Raw genomic sequence first — 10,054 nt, forward strand, 5'->3', positions numbered from 1 at the left:
TATATATAAATAACTAAATAACAACAATAGTGCCTTCATTGTAATTTACATTCCAGCTGTCTCTCATTAAAGTCTTTCAAGAGGAAAAATAAATAATAATAATAAATGGTACATGCAGCCTTTACTTAGTTTGGAGTCAGTACATGTTTTTTTTTGTTGTTGAACAAGGATGCATGAAATTGAGTTAAAGATAAAAATAAATTGAGTCAAAGTTAAAGACATTTTAACATGTTACGAAATATTTCTATTTTAAATAAATGTCTTTTTTTTATTTCTGTTCATCAAAGAATCCTGGGGAAAAAATGTATCATGGATTCCACATAAATATTAAGAAGCAGAACTGTTTTCATTATTGATGATAATAAGAAATGTTTATTGAGCACCAAATCAGCATATTAGAATAATTTCTGAAGGATCATGTGACACTGAAGACTGGAGTAATAGCTGCTGAAAATTCAGCTTAGCCATCACAGGAATAAATTACCTAAATAATAAATTACAAGAATAAATTACAAAAATATATTCAAATAACAAATTTAATAATATTTCACAATATCACTGTTTTACTGTATTTTGATCAAATAAATGCAACCTTGGTGAAAATGATTTCTTAATATAATACTAAATTAATCTATGATTTTTAAATTCATTTATATCTTTTCCTTTTTTCAGAATTCTTCTGTGTTGTAAGTTTGAACATACTGGAGATTTCTCTCCTCTTTACATTACACATTATGTGTTAACGACACTGATCGTTTTTAAAGTGCATTCGTGGTAAAAGGACGTCCCATATAAGGAAGCGGAGAGAATTAAGGGAGGATATGATAAAACGTTTATTTTATGAGTGACATTGACATGTTTTGATGCTTTCTTTTATAAGAATAACAGTTTGTTTATTTCAAATGAATTGGTTTTGTAACAAAACGCTTGCGTAGTCGAAGTTTATTGTCCTCCATGTATCTCGTTTGCTGATATGTCTTACCAGAGGTGCCAAAAGATTGAATAAGAAAGCAGAAGTTTGATGTCCAAAACTATTGGTCAAACCTAAGTCCTGTTGCCTAGTCAGATGCAGAATGGATGTTTGGAATATCCAAAGCAACTGAAATATTGTGTTGAGCTAAAACTATTCTGTGCCTGATAAAGAGAGAGCGAGAGAAAGCAAGGTGCCCTGTTATATCTTTTCCTTTTTTCAGAATTCTTGGAATGTCTGTGGTTAATTCTAAAGTTTACTAAGAGTGGGCAGCATGTATTTTTTATTATTATTTTAGAATTATTATGGATTAATGCATTTACTGATTTTTATTTGTAAGACTGTTTTGAACATGAGTGAAGTCCCAATTTTGACTAGACTAATCTCTGAAAATTAAATAAATAAATAAATAAATAAATGGTTTGGTTCATGATATGCTTAAGACCATGCTTAAATTTTATTTTGATAGTGTGTGTGCTACGTTTTACCATTTTAAACATCTATGTCCTTCAGACATGAATGAATGACTATTAAATGACATAAAATTTTGTATGCTTAAGAATTCAAAAATGTACAATAAGCTTGACATTTCCAGAGGTATTTCAAACAACCAGTCAAAATCACTAAAGCAAAATAGTACTGTACTTCTACATGGTACATCTGTGTCTAATTCCTCTTGAGAGACTTTAATGAGGGACTTCAAACAGTTTAAATGTCAATTACAAAGAAGGCATGGTTTTAAGGTCCCAGTAATCTGTCCATATTGGGCATTGGTCATCAGGACATGGTGCCAGGTGGCTGTAATTCATAGCAGATGAATTTCCAGAGGCGCTGTACTGATGGGCCAGCTAATGTACAGTGTGAACTGTGACTGTCATGCCAGGGTTTGTCATATTTGCAGTTAGCATGTGAATATGCAGTGCGTCCAATGACAGTTTCGGTGCCTGAGGTCATCCAGGAGGATGTGTTTAACTCTGTTAATTAAACCAGCAGTTCATGTTTGTTATCCCTTGAAGACAAATCCATTTGTTCAGCTTCTGTAAAGGAACGCGCTTCTCACACATTGGCTTTTAAATTAGTTTGCCCAGGCGCACGTATAGAGAACCTGGATTATAATCAGCTTTCCATTTGTTTAATAACTGTGAGCTGATGTGAGTGTTTTTTTCCCCCCTCCTTCCACAAAAGCCACAAAGCAAACTGAGTTGGCTTGGAAGGAAATTTGAACACATTGCTAACTGCACGGGCTGGACCCAATTCCGAGGCCCATGAGTGGAGTGTGTGTTTGTGTGTGTGTGCACGTGTTTTATGGAGAGTCGAGAGCCACTAGCTTGGAAGCAGACTGGGATATCTCACAAACACCCTCATGTCAAGGATGTAACAGCATCCCAGAGGAAACATGGATTGATGCTATGAACACGACAAGTGATGAAAGTAGCCTAGAGCTTGTCAATTACACTTCCTGGGCCTGGACCCTATAAGTTAATGGGCAGCTTCCCCTTTCGAGGCCTGCCAAGGCTTTATAGTACTGCTTATAAAACCATGAAATGTAATGTGCTACTATAACTTTTTCAATTAAGAGCAACTGTGCAAACGCCCTTGGATACCTGGAAGCAATGGAAAGCAATTTTAGAGGCTTTTGTTGGAATAAATCAAAGGTAGAGTTCTAGATGCATTCATTTACAAACCATTTTTTAATGAACTTCTCTTTGGGATCCAATCCTGATGAGTTTTTGCTTATATTTGTTCACCCTATTTGTAACGATTAACCTTTTTTTAAATGCTAAATGCATGCCCCTAAATATCCCACTGTGCCCATCGCCATCAAGTTAATTGTTCATATTATTTGCTTTTAAACTACTGGATCAAATATATGTCTTCGGCCCATGTTTGAATTTTATATCAACTGCATTGGCAGTGCATGAAAGGGATAAATTAGGGTTGTTGTTGTTTCCTGTTCTAATATTCCTTGTGTGTGTGGAAGGACTGTGACATTTTCAAACAAAGTCAACAGGACAGATCATTTTAAATGTTCAAAGCCGCCGATCCCCCCTCATCTGGTGCCTTTTAGTGTAGGTGCAGCCTTTGGCATCCCATAGAAAAATAAATGAGTGCTGAGTAAATAGTGATGTGTTGACAACTCATTTCCACATTGATTGGTGCCGGTAACAGGAGCAGAGGTGTGTGGCCTTAATCCAATTACGAAACAAAACCCGAGCCTCACTGTAACCAACCATCTTACAGAATATGACCTGAACTGAGTAACCGAAATGTGAGTTAACCGGCTGACCCAGTGTGATCAAAGCAAGCCTGAGGTTGTTTTAGTGTGAAACAAGTAAGCTGGATTCAATGGCACTCCCTCATAAAGTACGTGAGGTTGTGTTTATATGTCTTCGCTCTTCACATAACCAAAAAAAAAAAAAAGATATTGGTTTTGCGTCTGTCTCTGGTTTTGCTCTCACATTTCAGATCAGTAAACTGAATGTTAGAGAAATGGCTGTTCGAAGCGTTCTTGTCCTGGAGGTAACTGAGAAGGTCCATACGGCCAACAGATGGAGATTTGTGCTCCGAGTCCCCACCGACCCAAACAAGTGCCTCTGCTCTTGCATTAAAAGCTTTGATCAACGGAGGGTCTCGGCCAGAGAGCGGCTCCTCAGATAGGCCATGGACTTGCATCTGTATAAACATGGCCTTTTAAAACAAATACATTATAAAAAGTAATAGTAAATTATATTTATTATACTTGGGGTGAATAAAAATAGGTGTGCTACACAGTGATTTATTTTATGATTCTAATTTAATATTGCTTATCATTTTGAGAGTTATAAACTGTAGTCTTGTCCTACAAATATGATCAGGTATAATGTACAACCATACAACTACAAATTTTTTTTCAAATGCATATTTCTTATATTTGAATAAGTGCATGTGGCTGACATATGCCAAACTCCCTAAATCTACTGTCTCTCCACCTCCTAAATCACTAGAGGCTGCTAATTTTATGTAGAAACACGGATAAGTTCTAATTTAAAGGCCAGAGCAAACAGCACTTACAGTGAAATTAGTCTCCGGCGATGAACCGTGCAATGAAATCATATCCATCCCTTTTTAATAACTGAATGAAATATTAAAAGAACATAAGCAATAAGAGGAGAAATAATAATAGGAGCAGATTTCCCATGGTGCAGCACATGGAAATGGGGAGATAGGAGCCCTGAGGTTGGGCTGGGCTCCTTCTCTCTGTGTCTGTGAGGCTCCACCAAGCCAGCCAACCTTCCACCGTTTCTCATTAGCTTTGGAAATGAGCACATCGTGGTTCAGGCTACGCAGCAGGAGGTTCAAGTGCTTCATTCAATGATGTTTGGAAGATAGGTGGCACTGGAGATCCTGAATATCACCTGCTTGACCAGTCTTATATGGCTCAGATATTAGAATAGTGTCTGTAGCTTATTTACAATCCGGGCAAGCAGTATACTCTCACAGCATTTCAAAGTGCTTTGGACTTTTAAAACAACAGTTGTAGTTTCTATAAATGCTTTTGTAATTTTCGTATTGGTTTAAGGCTCTTTTCCCACTGTGTTGGATGAACTGTTGCAATTCCAAATTGAGCATTTGGTTCATGTTGCTATGGGAGTATGTTTATGGATTTGAATAAGTGATTCAATGTTAATTTTATAGTAACTGTTAAATGTCTCTGGATTTGTGTTTTGTGGAGAACAAAGCTCCTGCCTGTAAATTTCTCTTTTTTTTTTCCCCCTCAGGGAATCATCTCTATTTAACACTGTTTCATCATATGAAAGTAACACAGCTGTTGTCAGATTCATGGAAAAGCTATTCTGTCAGAATATCAATTTAAATCATGCATATATATATATATATACTGACTCTGTATATAGACAAACTAGTAATTCATTCTTCCAAATTGTCTATTTAATAAAAAATCAAGTAGCCTATATGTAGGTTAAAAAAAAGTAGAGAGATATTTTTCATATAGAAAACACATTATTTTTAATGATATATTTTATTTTAGAAAGAAAAGCTCATTAAATGTAATACTTTAATTTACAGACTAGTACTTTTTGCTATGAATGCAATACTATCTCTCCCATTTGATTTTTTTAAAGGCTTGGCTGAACCTGATATTTTTTTTCAGGTATTCACACGTCTGTGGGATTTGGAGGGAGTTAATCAGTTTTCTCTGCTTTCAGCAGACATGTGTTAGGAGTACGACGAACCTGAAAAAAAATCGACTAATTATGGATATCACCCCCACAATGATTACGCCTTTCTTCCTCTTTCCTATTGCTACTTGTGCTTTTTGTGTCTTTTAGCTTCACCTTTAGGCTAGAAAGTAGTTTGTCGCAATGTCAGCAACTATGTACCTCACCCACTTCTATTCAGCACAGAGGATTTGTAACAGCTAGGAATGTGCAAAATTATGTATCTTTGAAATCGACTAGTCAACGGGTTGCCTAAAAAGCTAGTTCACCTGTTGGAAGGAAACCCTGCATAATTAGGAGGGTCAGGTTCACCTGACCTATATTGGATGTGTTTTTTTAGAGGGCAACAGAATGGGTCTTAAAAGTTTGTTTTTAAAAGTTAGACTGTTTTTAAATTGAAACCGCATCTTCAGAATGGCGGAGCTCTAAAAAATAGATTTATTCTTATATTAATTATTCAACCTATAGTAACTAATTGGCTAATAGTCTATTGGATGATAAGCCAAGCATAATAAACAATCCCTGGGGCTTGCAAAAGATCTTTGTACTCTGAAAGCTTTTTGATTATTTGATATCATAACTAGAGTTTACTCCACTCTGACCCCTCCTGCCCTTCTGGATGCTCTCTATGTAGAACGCCTGCTCCTGAAAATCTCATTCCGTGTATCCTGTCCCATTCCCAGAGGGGTGAACCGGTATGGCTTTTGGAGGTGGGAGCACGCAGGCAAGCGAGACCGTTTACTTACGCCTCTTAATGGGGAGCGTGATAGGCGCCTGTTCACATCACTGGGAATAAGGGCCGACGCTGCCCTGCTAGTGCTGAGGCTCATTAGAACAAGGCCAAGATCCTGCCACAAACAGGAACTAGATCGAGCCAAAGACCGTCCCCCCCCTACACCTCATCACACTCCAGAGAAAGATCTGTACTCGTAGGACGCGTCTGTCTGCATCACTGACCCCCTTAAGATGCTAGTTTCCAGACTCGGCTGCCTTCGGTTCGGTTACAGTTAGTGCCTCCTGAGTACACGCAATATTTGTTTGGTTAGTTTTTGTTTGTTTATTGTTTCCAGATGGCAGCCCTCAACTTTGCCTGTGTGGCTTTCAAGTTCCCAGCGAGCATTTTATAGTCTTGGCTGGAGTGCTTATCCTGTTTCCTAGACCCCACTTTATGATGGCACCTTTTTTTTTTTTACCTTGAAACTGGGAGCAACTGTCAAAAGCTGTCTACACTTTTCTACCGTGAAAAGGTGCAGTGTAGCTTTGTTGTGACGCCACAAGGTTTACCCTAAGTTTAAGGGTCACTTGTGAAGGTAGGGTCCCATTCTAAGCAATTTAGTTCCGTATTGGGAACCGGCCAGATCCTTTTGTTTGTAGAGGTGCAGTGAAATGTGGTCCTTTTGTTATGAGACGGACTGATGAGGCTGGAAACCTTTTCCCATGGCTGGATCTGGGCAACGTTAAAGCCACATCACTTATTTACAGGAATACAGGAGGTCAGTCTCGGCTGTAAACTGGGGGATGGATGACTTGCCCGTCGGATGCGGTTAAAACCAGGGGGCCTACTCATAACCTTAAAGGAATATTCAGGGTTCAATACAAGTTAGGCTCAACCGACAGTATTTGTGGTTAACATTAATGTTGATTAAAATAATTGTAACTTGTAACAAAAATCAAGATCACAATGCAGCATTTGCAGTGGAAGTGAATAGGGCCAATTTTTGGAGGATTTAAAAGCAGAAATGTGAACCGTAACAAAGTACATTAATTATTCTGTTAAAACTTGTGTTTTATTTGAAAAGCTGTTTAAATCACTTTACAGTCATTTTAGGGTTTATAGCAATTGCGTTGTTGTAGTTACAATTAAATAGTATAGGCCTAAGCTGTATTTTTTTTCCCACTCTAAAATCACACTTTTCACACTCACATTGTACTGGTGGCTATTCTGTTCATACAGCGAGCATTGTAACATTTCAATGCACCATTCACTTCCACTGTAATTACCTCACTGTAAAAAGTGGGGGAAACGTGGAAATTATAATATTTTTTTTATTTTATAACTTTTTGCCACAAATGCTGATGATCGAGCTTAAACCAGAATATATTTTTTAAGGAAGTCTTCATTTCCACTGTTGACTGGTTACCCTTGCATGCCATTCTGGTTTAACCACAATCTCCATAGTCTGCAGCTCGTTTTGTTGCGACCGTATGTTTACATTGCTAAAGCGACTGGAGACCCATTTCCTGTTGCACGCAGCTGGTGTCAGCGCCGAGGTGTCATGGTAACAGCGCGATGACTGTGTCAGGCAGGGCTTAGCTCATGTCAGTCTTAATCATGGGATCATCGTATTGTTAAGGTGCTGAGAAAGCTGCAATACAGTATTGCGTGTAGCACTGTAACACGCTCTGGCCTGAGGCTGACCCCTGGGATGAGGTGTGACCGTGACGTATAAGCTGTGTTTTTTTCTTCTTTTTTTTTCTTGTTATCTGTTAATCTTTTCCCTGACTGTTCGGCGACTTGGGTCGGGAAGGGGACAACAACTCTTGGCTGCACTTGTTTTGAACTGTGTTATCATGTCATACGTTCCTTTAAATAGAAGGGAAGCCTCATGCATTTAAGGTGTTTAAGAAGGGACCTTAAAGGACAACCAGGTTGTCAGTGGGAATGTAACAGTGTTGTGCACTAAAGTCTTTTTAAGTAGTACTCAGAGTACACTAGTTAATGCATGCTAAGTGTTTGCCTATATATTGTTTTTGATGAAATGCTGTTCTTTATGCTAACCTGTTTCTGGGACACTACAGGAAGTCCTTGGCGACTGGCCTTTTTTTAATTTTTGCAAACTTTCAACTCAAAATATGAGTGTTTATGTCACACAAGTGCACAACAACCTATTTTTTTTTACAGGTAGTGCGAAGCTAAATTTGGTGAAACTCTGTACCAGAATATTTTTAGACAATTTTTTCACTCTGCAATCACGTAACATGTGTTGGGAAAGGAATCTATGTAGGTTTTCTGTAAAAATCCAAAATCTTTTTTTTTTTTTTTGTGGTGTGTATTGTTTAAAAACTTTTTTAATGTTGTCATTGGTGAAGATGAAGATATCTGTTAAATCTATGGGGGTTATTGTGGATGCCACATAATGTATCCATCAATCGACATTGATTGATTGATTTGTGACAGCTCTTATGTGATCCATATGTTGCGTACCCCATTTTTGCACTTTGTCATCACTGTAAATCAGGAGTTAGGAAAGGAGTCTATATAGGTTTTCTGGAAAAAAAATCCAATATATAATGTTTTTGGCAGTACATATTGTTCAAAATCCTTTCATTTCTTCACATCTTGAATGGTGGACTTTGGGTCAAAAATATTTAACTCTATTAGTAACTTAAGAGATGCGTGTCTGATCGAAGGTTTAATTGTTACACGAAACATAGAGGTTTATTCGGAACTAGTACCTAGATCAATCAGCCATCTTCAAATGCCTCACTTTTGAACTAATTATCACCTAATAGCTGATGTGCCAACAAACAACTAGGCTAATTATTCTCTGATTTTGCTTGCGTGAGAGCACAAAGTGAATTATTTTAACACCTTTGTGAATGTCCCCAGGAGAGCGTTGTTTATCAGAATCTGCCCCAGCTGCGAAATGCTCTAACAGGTGAGGGTGTCTCGGTACATTTATGGCTTTCGTTTTTGCTGCACTTGGATACTTCTTTTACCAGAGGAAAAAACGTCCGTGACTGGTATTGTTTGGTTTATCTGTAGCTAAGAACTTATGACAGAAACTCTTTGTTTGTAGTTACTTCTGAACAAAGAAAAGCATTTGCCCACTGTATTTTTTTTCTATGCTCATGTCTGAAAGGGTAACTTGAGAGGGAACGGTTTGTTTAGCTGAAAAGGTCCTCTAAACGGTTTAACCTTCCCGAGTGCCCCAACAAACAGATAGGCTGAAATTAGTGGTGGCACGGACGGCCTTTTAAAAACAAAAACAAAGCCCTTTTATTTGTCTGATCTGATGGACTGTTTGTGTTCACAATTACTAGAAAAACCTGTATGTTTTTTTTATTCTGTCAAATTTCTGGTTTTCCCTTTGGGAGGTTTTGCAACAATTTTCTAGGGTGTTGGATAGTGCTGGGCGGTATACCGATTCTTACCGAATACCGGTGTTTATTTTTGTTATGATATGAATTTTTTAAATACCGCAATACTGAGTACAGGAAACTCGTTGTTATGTCATTTAAACAACATTCGGAACGCGACACTGTTTGAAAGGGGTCCCTTTTCACTGGTGCACTGTCAAGTCAAGTCAAGTCAAGTCAAGTCACCTTTATTTATATAGCGCTTTTAACAATACAGATTGTGTCAACAAACAGGAAGTGACGTGGTGACACTGTGGTGAGGGAACAGCTGTATGTGTTTACTAAGCGTGAAAGTTCCGAAACTGAAGCTGTAGAACTAATAGAACGTGATGACAAGTACAGGAAACTCGTTGTTATGTCATTTAAACAACATTCGGAACGCGACACTGTTTGAAAGGGGTCCCTTTTCACTGGTGCACTGTCAAGTCAAGTCAAGTCAAGTCAAGTCACCTTTATTTATATAGCGCTTTTAACAATACAGATTGTGTCAAAGCACACTTTTTTGTTTGTTGTTTTTTTTAGTTTGTTACTCTGACGCAGGCAGTGCGCTGCGTGAGACAAAAAAAGTAATATAGCTAAAACAACCGCATAGCCACTCTTTAGTGTAGATGCATTTTGATTTTATCAGACGATGGCGCGATTATAAATGAGAGTGACTCCTGGTTAACACGTATTAAAAGGGGTCGTGTTTAGTCACTATTTAGTGTGGTATTTTTTGACAATATTC

At 37.8% G+C, this 10,054-nt stretch overlaps 1 protein-coding gene across 1 annotated transcript in view; it reads left to right on the forward strand.

Moving 5' to 3' along the window:
• LOC107681316 (citrate lyase subunit beta-like protein, mitochondrial) overlaps positions 1 to 10,054 on the forward strand; it is an 88,558-nt gene that overhangs the window by 131 nt on the left and 78,373 nt on the right. The window lies entirely within an intron of this gene.

The sequence above is a fragment of the Sinocyclocheilus anshuiensis genome, unplaced genomic scaffold, assembly GCF_001515605.1.
Source record: "Sinocyclocheilus anshuiensis isolate Anshui unplaced genomic scaffold, SAMN03320099.WGS_v1.1 scaffold1620, whole genome shotgun sequence".
NCBI lineage: Eukaryota > Metazoa > Chordata > Actinopteri > Cypriniformes > Cyprinidae > Sinocyclocheilus > Sinocyclocheilus anshuiensis.